The sequence below is a fragment of the Triturus cristatus genome, chromosome 6, assembly GCF_964204655.1.
Source record: "Triturus cristatus chromosome 6, aTriCri1.1, whole genome shotgun sequence".
Classification (NCBI taxonomy): domain Eukaryota; kingdom Metazoa; phylum Chordata; class Amphibia; order Caudata; family Salamandridae; genus Triturus; species Triturus cristatus.
The window spans coordinates 845,110,519-845,128,038 of record NC_140589.1 but is presented as its reverse complement, the minus strand read 5'-3'; positions in this window follow the sequence as shown (position 1 = coordinate 845,128,038).

Genomic DNA, 17,520 nt, shown 5'->3' with positions numbered 1-17,520 from the left:
TCTTGCCTGAAGCCTGACTGATAGTATTGGAGTAGGTAGTTTGCATTGCTTAGGGCTGTTTGCTCAATGTTCATTGCCTTTCTCAAGAAGGACACTTTTGTCACTGATCTGAAATGAAGTTGTCTTATTTGTCAAGACAAACCATTAGAATATAGGGGGTTTGATTCCCTACTTCAATTCTGCACCATGTTCCAAAGAGATTTTTCAAAATTAGAAAAATCATAAGGGATGAGGAAACTGCTGCTTTTCTTTTTAGTTTTAATTATATTTTGTTATCCACAGATAAGGAATGTGAAAAGAAGATGGTCTCCATATCTTCAGGTCTGATCTAAGTGTTTCTTGTGTAAGTAACATGTATCCTTATAAATGCCACCAGTACATCCTATCGCCCACAATTTCCATAAAGTCATTGCCCAACTGTCCGCCCAAATCCCTATTCTCAACCATTCTACATTCCATGCCAAACCTCCAACCCAACACATCCTCCCCATCAACAAAAGTGAAAATATTTCAGAATGCAACAAAAAAATAAACATTTTAAAATATCACCTACTGCATATAAATGTGGATAAAATCTTAGATTCCACTGAATTCTTATGAACAAAGATATGAGAGCTTCACATCATAAGTTTGGCTGAGACACCCCTAACCATGCAATCCTAATGCCAAATGGTTTGTGCCTCTCATTGCTCGTTTTCGTCACGCATGGTTCCCTCCAACACTCATCCTCTAGTGCTCCATCTAGAGGAATTTGCACCATGTCAACCTTACTTTCAGGAATGGCAGAGATCTTATCTGTGTGAACTGTGCTTTGGGACATCCTGACAACTTGCTTGGGGGCAGATAATCTGGAATCACCCTTGAGAACATGTGCTGGCTTCTTGATTCTGACCCAACTTTCCACACTCAAATCCCTAGAATCTTTTTTTACGCCAGCCCCACCATATATCTTTTGTGATTTCTTCCTCACATCTACCACACCTGGCAAACCTGCCTCATCAATATGACTCCAATCCATCCACTCACACTTGAGTTTTGAGCTGCAAACCCTACCCGGTAACAGGACAAAAGGAGAGGCCCTGTCTATCAATTTGGGGGGGCATTCTGCAAGTCCTCAGCATTTCATCCACAGCTGATCTCCGATTCGATTTGTTGATCATTGCCAATTGCAAATGGTCTTTCAACGTATGATTGAAACATTTGACTAGACCACTCTTCTAAGATTGTAGAGGGATGTCTTGAGGTGCTTAAGCCCCTGTGAATCTAGGAGCACCTTCCTCTTATTGGACACCAATTGTGTGCCATTGTCGGTCTCAATGTACGCAAGGAACGCCTCTCTCAAGTGTCCTCCCTCAAAGTCACTCCCTTCTCCTGCAATAAACCTAAAACTCAGTCCAAATGCCCATCGTGCTGTTGAAGAGTTTGACCAAAGATCAGTATGTCATCCTAGAAATATCAGACACCTTCACAATCCTTCAATATCTGCTTCATAAACCTTTGAAAATACAGATGAAGAAGATGCCAAAAGGCATGCTTTAAAAATGGAATGCACCTTCAGGAGTCACACCGAGATGAAATGCCTGGATTCTTCACACAGAACTACATGGTGATATGCAGTGGACATATCCAGGGTGGTAAATATTGTTGCGTCCTCCAAAGTATTCAACATCTCACTAATGTTGGGCCGGTCACGTTATGGAGCTTTTGCTAAAAGTTGTTCCAAACTTCTCCAAACTTCTAGAACTTCTTCCTGAAGTTCCTCTTGAGGTTTAAAAGTGTCCAAAACACAAATCCAATGGTTTGGAATCTCCTAGATTGTCATCGGGATGTCTGGACTATAATTCCCACAATGCACCTGACCAAAACGTTCAAAGACCATGGGACGTACTCCAGGATCAGGACTCTTGGTGGAGATGATGCAGGTGGGCTCTGTTAACGTGTAGCTTGCAGGGAGTCCACTCCTTCGGCTTTCAAAGTCAAGCAAAGTCCGTCTGGTGCTCAGTCCCACAGTGTGCAGCAGGTGCAGTCCTGGTGTGTGCAGTCATCTAGGTGCAGGCCAACAAGTCCGCAGCACCATCCTTCTTCTTCTTGTCTCTTCAGGCACAAGATCTGAGGAGCTATGCAGCTCTCCCATATTTATTCACAGTTTCTGGGTGTCAAGCAGGGGGGCGCCCCTGACCAATGCAAAGCAGCATGCCACCCAGTTATATGGCCACTTCCTCCAAAGTGTGGCATATTCTTGTCCCAGAAAGCCCCATTCTCCCAAAATCCAACATGAAGAAACTCTCTCCAGAGGAGCAGTATCAGGCTAACCCAACCTACTGCTGTGGCTAATTTTCCTAAATACCCTCTTTCAACCCTCACCAAAATCGAATTACAGGGGCCTCTGTGTTTCTGGGGTGGGTGGATGTAGGGGGTAGCATATGCTGTTGTAAAGTGTCATTCTCTCTTTGAAGACCAGTTTGGCTACCGCTCATCCCCTTCCTGTTATATGCTCTCAGCTTGTCCTTCCCCACCCAAAGGAAACCCATAGTCTCTCTAGCAGGGCTTTTCACACTTAATTAGAGCAGCTCTCGCTCAGCGTGGGAAAGGCTGTCCAAACAGGAGAGAGAAGCTGAAAGGCTGGATTTTGATTTACAAAACAGAAAGTTCAAAACGTATGTTTTGTTTTAGTGATTATAAATCTAACACTGGCAAATATTGGATAATCTTAACTATTAATTTGATACCTTGAAGTATATTTACGTGGCTCCCATCAATATTTATACTCAAATAAAATATTACTATGTTAGCCTATACGGCTACAATGGGGAAAACATAAATGGGGGCACACAGGGGAGTCCTTAGGGGTGACATATATAAAAATTAGGTAGTTTGAGACTTTGGTAATACCTTAAAATCCAAAGTCAAATTTGCATATGCATTTCATGGAAAGCCAGCCTGAAAGGCAGTGCTGCCTTTAAAATGATTGCAGGCAACACAGTAGTGCACCCTTACGTGCATTAAGTCGATTGGGTTTCTAAACCTACATGCCCTTTTATATGGGAAACAACCTTTACAACGCAGTCATTACATTGCACTGCCTTTAAAACGCTGTCATTACATCGCAACATCCTTTACATCGCATGCAATTACAACACAGCCATTACATCGCATGTCACTGCAACGCATGTCATTACAACACGTCACTACAATGCATACCATTACAATGCATACCATTACAACGCATAGTTTTTACCCTTACACTATCTAACACTTACCCCACAGTTGCACTCACTGGAGTGGGAATAGTATTTTTTACCCCTACACTATCCAACACTTACCTTAAATGCAACGTAATGGTATACGTTGTAATGGTATGCTTTGTGATGGTATTATGCGATGTAATGGAATGTGTTGTAAATGTAGTATCTAAACATTGTTGTGATGCATGCGATGTAAAAACATGTGTTGTAATGGATGTTGCGATGTAAAAAATGCATTGTAAAGGCATGCGTTGTAAAATTTTGCATTGTATCATCATATACTCCTTTTATATTCTAGGGACTTACACCTAGGCTGTCAGTACAAATTAAAAATACACCTCATTTGCCACACAAGAGAAGTCTCTGTATGAGGTCAGAGGGTGCCCAGCGAAACACCTTAAAGTCTGGGGCAAATGGCTGGGGCAGATAGAATAACAGTACCTCACTTCAGGAAATGTGAGCATTGTGTGAGATTTAATAAGACTATGTATCACAGATGCATTTTCTGTGTATGGAACATAAGGATATTTTACAGCTGCTGTAACATGCTGCATTTGATTACTGCTGGTTTTTCTTGTTTAAATTCAATAAAAATGTATTATCAAAAAAAATACACCTCATTTGCATATCCTTATAATCAGAGCGCTAGCCCTAGGCCTGGTAAGCAGAGCCGATGGGCAGTCAGACTCAGTTACCACAAGTACCATGCAAAAAAATGTGTTGATCAAGGCAAAAAGGATGGCTTTCTCACAATTTCTTTGCATTTTACGTGCATTTCACTAAGGATCCTCATTATCGAGGATTGTATAGGCCTGTAAATCTGACATCATCTGTTATAAAGTCTCAATATCCCCATCATCTGAAATAGAACCAAGAACTATTACATCATTCATTGAAACTTTCAACACATATGGCAATTGCAATGTCTCAGTGGGTCCCATAGTCTGATAAGAAACCCTTTTCCGAACCCTGACCTCGGGCAGAGGATTAGCTGAAATCGGTTTTACAATGCAGAGATCTTATCGAACTCAGTGGGAGGAAAGACACAGTTGTAGTTTTCAAACCACTGGTTGTAAATCTGTTCTATCAGGGACACAAGGTAGCAGAAAAATGGTCAGCATCATAAGCCACATGATGAAAGGAAACAGTCCAAACACACAACTAAACACCTGTCACTGAAGAATGATAAGAAAGAAGAAATCAATGCCGTAAAGAGGGGTGTGTGCTGAAAGGCAATCTAAATAGAATTTAGCTTAATCTCATAAACCAATAATTCTCGGAAAGGCATCATCTCAACTCAAGTTGACTCAGGCAGGGTTTTGTAGTAAACAACAACTTTGATTGGAACATTTACAGCTTTAGAAATTGCACTGTTAAATTCTTCCATTGAACCAGTTGTTTGGTGTAAAGCCAGAGACACAGTAGGCTGGAATACGCCTAACTTGGGACTCCAACTCTTGATGTTACTGCACAAGGAAGAGACTGTGAGGCTTTACTTTGAAGTCTCCTTAATGTGCAAGAGGATCTGCTATACATAATCAGTCACATGGTGTTTATTAATGTGGTCAACGGACTCATGTCTCTTTTTTTTAACCAGGCATCAGAGGCCAGATTACAGGTCCAGTGCCTTTTACCCGAAGAACTGGAATAGGTGGTTTATAGGATGGGCCATAGGCTTATTTCTCTGTGATCTTTTCTTGAACTTGATCACCTAATTGGGGGACCCACCCATCAGTAGCTGACAATATCTTTGATTCTCCAGTGACATTTTCAGAAGGCTTCAAATTTGGTAGCTTGTCTCTGACCTCTTGGATGTTCACAAAATAGTTAAATATTGATCCAGGTCAACTTCAGGTTTTTCTTCCGCCACCTTTAGAGGACTATCTAGATCAGGTACAGGTATTCCTAAGAGTATTTGTATAGAGTGTGGCCACCCTACACTCTTCTAAGATAATTGTTTATTGTTTTCTGAAGCTCATACAGGCGATGGTACCAAACAAGTCCTGAACTGAGCACCCAAGTGGGCAAGGCTTGTTCAACCATGCCATCAGCTTGCACTATTAACCCATTACACTAAGTTTGAATATGGTTGATGAATTGCAGACATACTCCCAGAGCAGACATAGCATCCCTATCTGCGTTGGAGGTCAATGTAGGACAGTTGCCTGAATAAATTATATGAACTGCTCCCATAGCTATGAGGAACTGCAAGTTGTGTATGACTGCTCGAGCATCAGCATTTCTTTGTGGCCAAACCCACAGGAATCAAGAACATGAATCGATTATTAGCAATATATATTTATATTGTTTTTCAGAATATATTGGCCCAAAATGGTCAAAACATGGAAGTCTAAAGGAAAGATTGGAGAAAGAGATAGGGTTCTAGCCTGGTCTTCTAACCAGTAGAAGGTTTAATTTGTTGACAACTATTGCATTGTCATACATACTCTTTACCTTGGTAAACCTGGCCACCAGTAAAGATGCAGTAGCATTGTCACTGTGGCATTCATGCTAACATGAGCAGATGCTAGCCTTTTGTGTGCTGCTTTAATTAAGTCTAATCAATACAGAGGATTACCTATTAACCTTATCTTCCATTTGGGTATGGAAACCACTAGAGGACTATATAAATTGAGGTTATAGGAGTATCTATGAGGAAAGACAACTGGGAGTGTTTCCATCTTTACTGTTGCCTGTATCACTGCAAGCAAATATGTGTTGATTTTCGCTTGAGATCTGGTTATGACTGCTAATTTAACTGTCTGCTCCACAGTCTTTGCAGCTGAGTTGGCTACACAGCTTCCTTTGGTGTGAATGCTTCACACTGATTGCCCATAGTAGGCATCACATGAACCAATGGAAGCCTGTTTAGTCAGACAGCTACCTTTCACTAGAGTTGTCTGTTAATAATCGGTTTCCCTTTTGAATCTTTGAATCCATTCAGGCGTCAAAGTAGAACTTTGGATTGTTACATGGAAAAGGATAAATTGGACACTATTAGTGTGGGAACTGGCAGGTCAGCCTTCTGCCATGCAGGTACCAATGCATGAACTGCTCCATGTTGTGCTGTGCTGTCACGTAATTCTTTGGTGTGGTGTGTTGCAGCTGGAATTCGCTGTTTTTAATTACATCCAATACTTCTTCACATGCTGCAGAGTGCTTTTGTTTAGATACATTTTCTAGGTTGTACTAAGCCGTCTGAATAGGACACACTATGATAAGACTCCATGGGTAAAACCTGTTCAGACTGAGGTATATTTTGCTCATAATCGAAAAATACTTATGTACTGAGAGTAAAATCATTTTCAAACTTAATACCAACTGTACTTAAAGAAGAACCCCATTGCACCCATCTTGGGTGTTGAGAGGAAGCATTAGGAATGCTTGCCTTGGCAGCCACTTCTAGTGTGGGAATGGAACAAACCACAATCATTAGTTTCGCCTGCGCCAACGGGCGCTCTCTCAAAATGACCATTTTCACAGCTACAATCACAAAAGGGTGACTTGTAAGCCATGTAAATTGTCCCTCATTGTAGATTACATATCTATGACCTGAGTTGCTTGATACGAATCTTAGTACTAGGTTTGTCATGTTATGCCTAGTCTGTAAATATTTTGTGGAAGATTTATCAATATTTCACACAGCACAGTACATTAAGCCACCTTGTTGTGCTACGTGAAAGAGAAAGGACAGGTTTGAGCCATATTTAGCATGGTACAGTGCATTCCTGTCCTTTCCTTGCACTCATGTGCAATGTGCTGCCTAGTCCCCATGCTGGCCCCCTTGCTTCATGGTGCAATGGTGTCTGCATTGCAGGCAGGATTGTTTTCGTGCAGGAAGGGAGACCTTCCTGCACAAAAACAATCTTCAAAGGCATTTTCCTCTTTCTTTGTGTGCTGCATTTTGCAGCACACATTAGAAGAGGAAAAAACAAGGAGAAAGAAAGATATTTCTCCTTGTTATGCCTGGCTTGGGGAGACCTAGCATTTTGACGCATTCACAGGTCTACAAGTAATTAAGCCTGGGCGGTGAACTACGCTCCGCTCGCGGAGCTTGCGAAGTTTAGGTAACTTTGTGATTCGCGTAGAGCGCGATGTTGAAGATTGCTACGCAATCTACAGCGTAGCGTAGTTGTTTTGCTTCCTCACGCGCTCAATATTTATACTCGCGCGCACGGTAGCATCTTACCGTGATTCTGCGTTCGCCAACTCACTTTTCTGTCCGTACGCGTGCGCCATGAGGTTTGTAATATGGCCGCCCGATCCCGCAAGAGTGTGCGAATGCGAACACGTCATTCGGATGCGCAAGCTGACTTCCGGCGGCTGTCTTGGTAAGATAGCGATCCCGAACATGCAAAAACTACAATCTGGCGAATAATATCTCTCGAGCATCATAAAACCTTCTCCAAAATGATCATTTTGCTCAGAAAAAATCCTCAGATTGTGATTTGGCTGTAGTCTTTTGTGTAAGGAGTCCTTTTTTTTTCTTACTCTTTTTTTCAAGAGGAAGGAAGTGCCCCTGAGTCTCCAACTTCCTGTTCCTGTCCAACAGGCTACTCCCAGTGCTTTGTCCATGTGCTGTTGTAAAAAGCCCAGCTCACCTGAGTTTCTGTTCAGTTCTGATGGAGGTTGAAGACAGTCCGACCCCAACCTGAAATTGCTTGTTCCAGCACACTAGTGTAAACAGTGCACTAAGAACCAGAAGCTCAAGGGAAGGGGGGAAGTGGATAAAATAAAAAAAGAGAGAGACAACACCGTTCTTGCGTTTCCACTGTTGAAGTGCTGTTAAAATCTGCAGGCCTCTCTGATTTCTGTAGAAACGGGTGCCTATTGGAATATAAACAAAGAACAGATAAGTGCAACCTATCCCTACATGTGTTCCTGACTAACCCTTAATCTATTAGAAATTCCCTTCTACAAGTACCTCTTGGATCCTGGTCTTTAGCTTCCAGGTTTGGTATGTGTTACTGTTCTGGGATGTGTTTTCTATTACTGTAAAATTTCTATAAAAATCAAACAAATATCATTATCAGAGTAATCAACATCAAACATACACCTTAATATAACTAAAGCCGAAGTTCTTAATAGTAAACTCAATTTTCACACATTTCCAGACTTTGTATAAAAACAAATACTGTACTTTTACATCAAGATACTGCAGGTAATTAGTTCAAGTCCTTGCTTTACTGTTGGCCTTGCTGCCAATGATTTCCTCTGTTCGATTTTCAAAAGTTCCAAGTAAAACTATGTTTATTTCACAAAGTTCCACAAAGTATTCTAACCACAAGTTCGTTGGAGCTATCTTGTTCCAAATTGTCTATCCATGAATCCAGAAATCGCCGTCAAAGTTCTTTCAGGTAATAAAAGGTTTTGCACTTACTTGTTGCTGGAAAGGGATACTGATCAGTCTAACCTTGTCCTCTTTTTCTTTTGCAGGTTGATTGCAGTGGGCAGAAGAGGGACTGAGGCAGGAAGGAGCCGGAAGAAGGAAGAGCCAGCAGCCACGCCCGTTGAATCCAATGAAGGTCAGGAGAGAGCTGGAGTGCCAGCACCGAAGGATACGTCCTCAGGTAAGCAGGAGGTAGACGAGCACAAGCACTGGATGAGGCTCAGGGGCTGTCTTTTATAGACAGGACTGGGTGTGGTACGAAGAGCTGGGTGTGGTTCAAAGAACTGGGTGTGGTTCGAAGAACTGGGTATGGTTCTCACATGCCGGTGTGCAGAGCTTCTGTTATTATGCTAATGAGTAAAATTAACACATGCTGCCCATGCGAGCTTCAGTTATTAAGCAAATGAGTTGAAGTAACACATGGCCTAGGGAGGGGTTTTCTAAATAAGCCTTGGTAAATGCAAGGTCCAATGTGCAATCAAACAGCAAAATCCAAACTTGTGAATACATTAAGCAACATACACAGAAGCCTTAGGGAGGGGGCTGAGATAACAAGAAAGGATTTCAATAGTATGTTTAAAAGAGAGCTATTACTAAGACCACTAGTGCAATGAGAGGGGACATGCTCTTTGCTGTGCACAAACCCTAACAGCTGTTCACTTTGATTTGGATTTGGAGTTGGAAGGATCACTTTTTGTGTTTGTCTGCTGCATCATATCATTGGATTGGATTTATTTGAGGAATTTTTGATTTGAGATTTAATTTTACAAGTAAGTTGGAGAATTGGTGTACATGTTTGTTTCATTGGGGCTTGTTTGTACCTACATTTTTCTGGGATTTTCATTGTTTTTAAAAATTAATGTTGTGGGTGGCCTGTATTTTCAATAGGGGCCTAGTTGTTTTTCTTTGCAATTTCATCCAGTAGGGTACCCATGGGTCCATATTTCTGTGGTGTCTGTTGAATTTAGACATCATGTAGGGCATGGATGGCATAGGATTGAAACGCTAAATGTGGTTGTAGTGTATTTCACTGTTTGTGTGTGTGTGTTAAATACCTTTGTTGGATGTGTGTGTGTGCTTGATGTGTAACTTCTTTCCAATCCTTTTGTAGCCCTGTTGATTTTCATTTTTGTATTAAAGCTGTGTTGTTTAGCAGGCCTCCTTTGTCCGGTCATATTATAGGCCTGCTTCAGTTCATTGTTTTCCATGGCCTGTTGTGACTGTGAGTGCCCATGTGGCCTGTGGCCATTTTGTGGTGGTAGTTTAGTAGTGGGTGCTTCTTTTTCCATTAAGGCCTACATGTCTTTTCTTTGTTCCCCTTGGCTTATGCTTGTTGTTGTTGTGTCCTGGCCATGTGTGTGGCTGCCATTTTGTGAAGACAGGCAGTGTGCTTTTGGCATAGGCTTACATTGTCTGTCTTCCATTTCTTGTTGTTGTGGGTAGCTAGCGGCCATTTTGTGGAGCCATCCAAGCAGTGTGCTTGCTTTTGCCATTCTGTTCCAAGCTTGTGGCCTAGTCTGCCAGTAGGCCTAGAGGTAGTCATCATCAAATCATGGGTGCATAAAAACTGTTTGTGTTGTCAGTTGAATTTTAACACCATGGATGGCTTTGGATTGAATTGCAAAAGGTGGTTTTTGTGGTGGAATTGCAGTTTTTGGGTGTGTGTTAAATAAATAGGGTTTTTCAGCCAGTGGGTAACACTAGGAATTCAGCTTGCGTACTTTTGGCAACTCTGCACAGCGCGACAATGCGGACTTACAGTTTTTGTCATTTTCGCACTCTCAATATGCGTGTTCGCGCACGCGATAACGACTTTTTGTACAGTTTGCGATGCCGAACAAGCAGAATTTTCAATCTGGCAAACAATATCTCGCGAGCAACATAAAACCTTCTCGAAAACGCTGATTTTGTGCATTTTGCTAAAAAAACTCCTCAGGTTGTCATTTTGCTGTAGTTTTAGAGCACGGAGTCAGATTTAAAAAAAAATGTTTTAGAAGAGGAAGTAAGTTCCACAGAGACTCCAACTTCCTGTTCTAGTCCTTTGTATTCACTTTTTTGTTATTATTGTGGTGGGTGGCCTGAGCATGTGGGTGGGGGCCATTTTGTGAAGGCAGGCATTGTGATTTTGCCATAGGCCTGCATTGTCTGTCTTGTATTCCTGACCTTTTCTTGTTTTTGTGAGTGGCCTAGCCATGTGGTGGTGGCCATTTTGTGGGACCAGCCACTGTGCTTTTTCCATAGGCCTCCAAGCTTGTGGCCTAGCCTGCCAGTAGGCCCAGGGCTACTACTCATCAATCATCACAGGTGCATGAAAGTTAAACAACTGTTTTTGTGTTGTGCGTTGTATTTCAACATCATGTATGGCATGGATGTCTTTGGATTGAATTGCAGAAGGTGGTTTTTGTGGTGGAATTTCAGTTTTTGGGTGTGTGTTAAATAAATAGGACTTTTCAGCCAGTAGGTAACCCTAGGAATTCAGCTTGCGTACTTTTGGCAACTCTGCACAGCGCGACAAGGCGGACTTATAGTTTTTGTCATTTTCGTGCTCTCAATATGCGTGTTCGCGCACGCGATAACGACTTTTTGTACAGTTCGTGATGCCGAACATGCAGAATTTGCAATCTGGCAAACACTATCTCGCAAGCAACATAAAACCTTCTCGAAAACGCTGATTTTTTGCTTTTCGCCATAAAAACTCCTCAGGTTGTCATTTTACCGTAGTTTTAGACCACGGAGTCACTTTTATTTTTTTAAATTTTTTTTTAGAAGAGGAAGTAAGTTCCACAGAGACTCCAACTTCCTGTTCCTGTCCTTTGTATTCACTTTTTTGTTATTATTGTGGTGGGTGACCTGAGCATGTGGGTGGGGTCCATTTTGTGAAGGCATGCATTGTGCTTTTGCCACAGGCCTGCATTGTCTGTCTTGTATTCCTGACCTTTTCTTGTTTTTGTGAGTGGCCTGGCTATGTGGTGGCGGCCATTTTGTGGGACCAGCCACTGTGCTTTTTCCATAGGCCTCCAAGCTTGTGGCCTAGTCTGCCAGTAGGCCCAGGGCTACTACTCATCAATCATCACAGGTGCATGGAAGTTGAACAACTGTTTTTGTGTTGTGCGTTGAATTTCAACGTCATGTATGGCATGGATGGCTTTGCATTGAATTGCAAAAGGTGGTTTTTGTGGTGGCATTGCAGTTTTTGGGTGTGTGTTAAATAAATAGGGTTTTTCAGCCAGTAGGTAACCCTAGGATCTCAGCTCGCATACTTTTGGCAACTCTGCACAGCGCGACAACGCGGACTTACAGTTTTTGTCATTTTCGCGCTCTCAATATGCGTGTTCGCGCATGCAATACCGACTTTGTTGACACTGCTGAGATTTTTAAAGACACTCGCAAACATGCCACTGTAGCCATGTTTGTTATGGAGAAATCACATACTGCTGCAAACATTTTGGATGAGTTTAACAGCAAGGTGTTTGAGTGGCTACGACCAAGAGGCCTTAACATTGGTTTTGTTGCCACGGACAATGGCAGTAATGTAGTTAGGGCCATGAAAGATGGTGGCTATTTCAGGTTCCCGTGTTTGGCACACTGCTTTAACATTGTTGTCCAAGACTTTCTGAAAAATGAAAGCAAAGTCAGCAACTTACTGACCACCTGCAGAAGAATATGCACACATTTCAACCATTCTTTTAAAGCCCAGAATCAGCTGAGGGTCATTCAATGTGAGCATAAAATGCCAGTCAAAGCACTCATCCAGGAGGTGCCAACACGTTGGAACTCAACTTATTCCATGCTTGAGTGTCTGTTTGAGCAGTACATACCACTCAATGCTTATGTCATGGAAAGGTCAGGAGATCCTACTGTGAAAGGCATGACCATTGAGATGGCCCAATGGGACCTCATTAAATGCCTGACAGAGATGCTACTTCCTTTTGATGTCTTCACACGTGAAGTCAGCAGGGAGGACTGTACTATGGGCCAAGCTATCCCATTGATGTACATGCTAGAGCAAGAGCTGAAGGAGGTGTCAGAAATGTACGCAGGTGTGGATGACAAACTAGACGCATATCATTTGGCGGACACCTTAGCCGTTTGCTTATCTAACAATACAAGGATTCAAAATAACATTGTGTCACATCGACATTACATTACTGCCTCAGTTTTGGATCCATGTTACAAATTATTGCTGAGCAGTAATAAAGTAATTCCTTTTTCAGAAGTGGATGTTGCCAAGTACAAAACTTTGATAGCTGAGGAAGCCACTGACTTTGAAAACAAACACATTTTAATTAGAGGCCCGCCACCCCAGGCCAGAAAAAGTACTACAGGGCACCCAGAGTCAAGTTCTACTTCAGAGCCCGAGAGCAGTGCATTTGGATCCCAGCAGTCACCAACACTACCAGCAATAACATCAACAACAGCACAAACAGGATCATCAGCCACATTTAAAAAAACAGCAGGTGATTGGTTTCTTCGGAAAGGGTTTTGTACGTCCATTACTGATGCAAAGGCAAAAGAGGCCAAGCAAATCGGAGCACCCCTGAACATTGAGCGGATGGTTCAGGCCTATCTGGATGACACAACAGAGGTCTTCATGGAGCAAAGCCCATTGGTGTATTGATATGGGAAAAGAAACCAATGGCCAGTGCTCAGTAGGCTGGCGATAAAGTATGTGCCTAGCCCTGTTGCAAGTGTCTCTTCAGAGCGTGTTTTCAGTGCTGCTTGTGCCATTGTTACTGTGAAAAGGACCAGTCTCTCGCACAAAAGCGTGGAGAGGTTAACCATGATCAAAATGAATCAGCACTTTATACCACCGGAGTACAAAATACGTGAATGAGAGCAGGAAGATGAGAGCGACTTCGATGACATAAGTAGTGGGTTACATGACGTACTTCTGTCCGAACCACCAGAGTTTGAGGACGAGCTCCTCTTCCCTGACAACTAGGCTTTCAAATTGTTCTTCCTTCCTTTATTTGTGTGTGTATCTGATTTTCTGGTTCAAATCTACAACAAATCCATCAACATGTCTCCTCCTTTAATTTCCCTATTGGAGTTGCACGTCTGTGCACAACTGTCCACTCCACTCCTCAGAGTGCCGCTCCATCTACCTTACTCTCCCTAAATAAATTTCAAGCAAGCCAGACATTGGATGGAGATGGAGAATTGTACAATACATGTTGCTTCTAACAGTCCCTCCATAAAAAGTGACTACATTTATCTTCCGTTTTGTTTCCGAGCCGAAACTCGTCACTGTCAGAAGGCTAGGCATCTGATCTGACAGCCAAAGAGAAGAGCAAGACAGGTAATGATTATTATGAATGATGGCATGCATTGCATTGGATGCTTGCTGACTACGAGTGAATGTGAATGAAGTCGAACTATACTAGTTTATCTACAAAGTAAAAGTAACTCAGGTGACAGTCAATGTTTCCTTGTTGTTTAATAACCATATTGTACTCCTACTACTGCAGGTGCAGGCCAATATCCGTTGCAATTTTGTAATATGGATTATATTATAAACTTAATCAGTCACTACAGACTGAGTTGGTGTTGGAGAACACGTACCACACGGTCATGATGCTGACCATACTACCTTTGCACACAGTCAGTTGGATCGGAGATAATTGATGGAATAACTGCATTTCATGGACTGCCTTAAAAGGTAACCGTTTCAACAAGAACCACAGCAGACCTAGGCTACATGTCCATGTAGTGGTGTGGACTGGAGTAGAGTGTAGTGGTATGAGGGACAGTGGTGCATTGATTTAGTCACTTCATTTGGAGAATGCTAGGTTGCTGCAGTGCATATGCCTTTTGTCTGGCTCTGTCAAAATTTAAGGTAAATGGGGGTAGGGTGCCTTGCCTGTGCCGTGGTTGGCCTGTTCTGTGCTGGCTCCTGTCCCGTTGTTGTTGTAGCTTAATGCTGTAGAGTAGATACGATGTATCCAAGCCGCCTCAGTCTGAAAGTGTTCTCTCAAGAGTCTTGTCTTCTCTTCTTGCACTCCACTGTAATTGAGTTTACTTTTTTAATTCAGTTATTTTTCAATAACCCTTTTGTTTTACCATCTACACTTACAGGCCGGCCTTTACCCTGTGCTATAGTGGGAAAAACAACTCACACTTACCTTACCAATCCGCATCATGCAGGCAGTGGTACCAAAGATTGATGTGCGGAGTGTCCTGTCCATGGAAGGGAGGACCAAGATGAATGACGAGAATGATGCAACTCCACATATGGACCAGGATAATAAAGTAACTTTAGTATCATTCATCATTCGTCTTTAAATTTATTTGATTCCATTTTTCTCTTTAGTCATTACGACTGTGTGTTGTGGTTTGTTTGGTAATTGATCCCTACAACTATTTTTTCATTTCCTTTGCTAGCTTGAAAAATAAAAGTAAGCCCGGTAAAGCATGTAATTTTGTTCGCTCTGAGGGAAGACAGGCAAGACAAATGTCATATTAATAATTTCTGCCCTGTACAGTCTAATTGTGTAGTAGTAGTTAGTAAGTACAACTCATCAACCATCAAGTTCTCTTCATCATCATGCATGCATTTCCTTTTTCTCCCTTTATAGATTTCTTTGATAATGGATCATGGTCGTCTTCCGAGATTGTGTTCATGCATACTGTCTGTTTTTCTTTGTCAAACCTTTCCCCAAACCCCCCTTCCCATCCATTCATCAATCCCTAACCCTCTTCCCCCGGGCTGTGTGATTTATATTGAGGTGTGATGTGACTACATTAAATGTACACCAACCATTGATCACACGCTTGCTGGGGCAGATGTGGTGAAAGCAACACTAATTGAATTTCAATGCAGGGCAAGGATCTTCTTCTGCTTGCCCACCCATGCTGCACTTTACTTTGTTCTACTACTCCTCCCACAGCCTCTCTCAGTCAAGTGACTTTCTCTTTCTTTTTTCAAATGCTACTTCCAGTGTCTACTACTACCACCACCACAATAATGGCATCTTCTCCATTCATTTGGGAAACCAACCATGCAGCCATCACTGTGCCGAACTTCATCATCATCAATCACAGGTAAGATACGTTTGGTGTGAGGTATAATGGACTAGGAGGAGAGACTGACAGTACTAGTAGGACAAATGAAATAACTCAGTGAGGGGTACCGCATCTATCTGTTTGTGTGCTACAAAATCGGCAGATCTTTTAAATCAAACACTGTCTGCGGGCATGCAGCAGCAAGGAAACAAAGTAACAAACCATGTGATGTAGATTGAATTCGTCAAACAGTAACCCACCAACAAAACATTAACATCGTATGTTTAAGTAAATAATATATAATTTAATATACCCTAACAAAAATAAACTATCCCACTCTGACCTGACCCACCCCCTAACCCCAACCAATGTCCAAAAGTCAAAGTCCAAAATATCTGTAAAAAAGTTAAACCCCAACGCCCAAAACTCACCCACCAACAAAAGGAATTCAAAAAGGGGCAAATCGACAAGGTCCTAAATTCGGCGGGCTTTTAGGTGTTTGTCAACCAGGATTTTGACACGCTCCTCCAAGCGGGCCATCCGGCGGAGCATCTGGCGGCGCAATGCCCTGCAGTTACATACAGGGTGGGGGGCAGCAGTGCTAGATATAGAGGCACGGCGGCGGGTGGCTGCCTGACCATGGCGCCGTAAAACTGGAGGCAGGGCCTGACTAGGGCCCGGGGCATTGGAGGAGGCTGCAGCTGCAGCCGCCTTCTTTCCTCCTCCGCCTGAGCCACCAGCCGCTGATATTCCTCGCAAATGGCCTCCAGTTTACGGCGCTGGGCCCTGGCTGCCAACTCCTTCCTCGTAGGTTTTGGTTGGGAAGGAGTATCTATATCAAGAAAGAAAAAGAACTTTGTTGTAACCAATACTCTTAGCAAAACAGAAACACAAAATTAATTCAACACATAGTGGCACAGTATCACTAGCAAGCACAGTACATAACATTTGTGATTTTGTGGTAAGTATCTACACTCCTACTTCCTCGGACTCTAACATTTGTTGGAGTTTCAGACATTATACTAGCACTATGTACTCCAGTACAAACCAGTCGTCTTGTTCTTATCTCTAGTTTAGCGAAATTACATAACCTTGTTGTAGCCAGCATGCCAGCTCAGTCAGCTAAGCTTGCAACCAAGAGAAACAGATATGAGTCACATGATGCAGACTCACGTTAGTTTTATTTACTACTACTGTCTGCAGGTGGGGAAGCTCATATTTTTGTATTACGGGTGGGACTGGCCATACTCTGTCTGTTACATGAGGGCAATTGCTCAATTTCACTTTCACCCTGCCCTGGGTACTACAAAAAGGCTGATTATTATCGGATCCAATGATCATTGCTTATATTATAGATGGTAATACGACATCAGTTCAGTAGCGGTCGGTGGTGGGAGTGCTGCCGGGCGGTGACGTGGGAAGGTGCAGGGTGGAAGTAGTAAACTATGGATTACGGACAATCACAGGTAATTAAACAATACATATAAATAAATAAAACAAATTTCGTTGCACGCACTGCATTGCATTTGGCAGTGCAGTGCGCACAATGAAAATCATTTTATTTATTTTTATGTTTACTTACCTGTATTTGGCCGTAATACATAGTTTACTTCCCACCCACCCTGCCCCTCCCCATGTCACCGCCCGCCAGCACTTCCACCACCGACCGCTACTGCATAGGGTACTTTGCTTTCATTGATTGTGTAACCAACAGATAGGCCACCCTTTGCAGGCTGGCTGACACAATCGAAAATACATTAACATAGGTAGGGAATGGTCCTCGTAGTCGGAGGAAGGCGCTTCGGCTTGATAATATATATATATATATATATATATATCCGCTACTTTCCGTAGTTTACGTCGAGTCTGCCCGCTTCTGGTGCC